Here is a 1754-nt window from a genome sequence, read left to right on the forward strand (position 1 = left end):
ACAAGAGAACCACAAGGGTTTACTGGTCAGACAACCTAGGTGAGACTCAGGTTACAGTGAGAGACTGTCTCAAAAAGTAAGGTAGAGGGTGGGAAAGATGGCTCAGTTAGTTTTTTAAGAGCACTTGATGCTCTTGCAGAGGTCCTGGGTTTGTTCCCTCACAAACATCTGTAATTCCAATCACAGGGAATCAAAAACCCTCTTTCTGACCTTTTGGGCATCAAGGATATATATGGTCCAAGACATACATATGAATGCATGTGCACACACACACACACACACACACACACTCTCTTCCAGAAGTCCTGAATTCAATTCCCAGCAACCATGTGGTGGCTCACTATCATCTATAATAAGATCTGACGCCCTCTTCTGACCTGCAAACATATAAGCAGGTAGAACACTGTATACATAATAAATCTTTTTTTTTTTAAAGAAACAATACCCAATATTATTGACTTCTGTCCTTTACACACTCTCTGTGTCTCTGTGTCTGTCTGTCTCTGTCTCTCTCTCTCTGTCTCTCTCTCTCTCTCTCTTTCACACACACACACACACACACACACACACACACACACAAATACAGAACTGATTATGGTAGCTCATGCTGAAGGGTCCTTTTTAATCCCAATTTGTCTCCACTCAGAATCTAGGCCATAAACCATTTGTTAAGGTATTTTGCTTCCACAGCTAATTTGCCTGTCTAGGTTGCTCTGAGGCAAAGCTGTGGTCTCCAGTTTAGCACCTCACAGTAAAATGGAGGGAGGCTAGGTAAAGTAGCCTTTGTTCTATCTTAGGAGGAATTGCACAGCTCTAAGCTGAAGTCTTGGGAAGAAAGGGGGAGAGAGGCCTGACTCTGCTCTTTGTTCTCAACACTTATAAGACTTTCAGAGTGTGTGATCACATGGTAAAAAGTTCACAAGGACTTTGCACATAAATTCAGGTCATAAATTGACTAAGAAATTTATAACAATATCTATGTGCATATCCACTAGGAATAATTATCTGGCTAAACATTCATCAATTGTTACTTGACCAAGCTAGTTCAGTTAGCTAACCAGTTCTCCAGGGCAGGAGCGAGGATTAAAAAGAAAAAAAGACAATTAGACAGCATTGTAGCATGACCCCAGCCAGTTCTAAGGCTGGGGCAGGTTTATTTTTTCTCAAACTGCTTCTATACCATTTTCATTGCTCACTGTTCCATGTAATCCCAACCATGCTCACTGTTATTTTTTTAAAGATTTTATTTACTTTATGTTTGTACACTGTAACTGTCTTTAGACACACCAGAAGAGGAAATTGGACCCCATTACTGATGGTTGTGAGCCACCATGTATATGGTTGCTGGGAATTGAACTCAGGACCTCTGGAAGTACAGTAAGTGCTCTTAACCACTGACCCATCTCTCTAGCCCCATCCTCACTGTTTTAAGGGCTTATCAGGATGACCAAGATATCTGAGCCTATTTCCCTGTCCTAGCCCAAAGTCATATTCTGGCCTGAAGCCTACTTCTTTGCTCTTGCCCAAAATCAGATTCCTGCCTGAGCTTACTTCCCTGCCCTGGCCCAATGTCAGATTCCTGGCAAGCACCCCCAAAAGTTCTCCACAGTTACTAGCTTACAGGTTTATGGAGGGTTAAAAACCATAACTAAGTTGCCCTTGAAGTTTTGTATCAACAAATTTAGTCAATATTTTATCTCCTGTCCTTGTACCTATGATGTATATCCTTAGCTCCTTTTTTATGACCATCCCTT

The sequence above is a fragment of the Mastomys coucha genome, unplaced genomic scaffold (genome assembly GCF_008632895.1).
Source record: "Mastomys coucha isolate ucsf_1 unplaced genomic scaffold, UCSF_Mcou_1 pScaffold16, whole genome shotgun sequence".
Taxonomy (NCBI): Eukaryota; Metazoa; Chordata; class Mammalia; order Rodentia; family Muridae; genus Mastomys; species Mastomys coucha.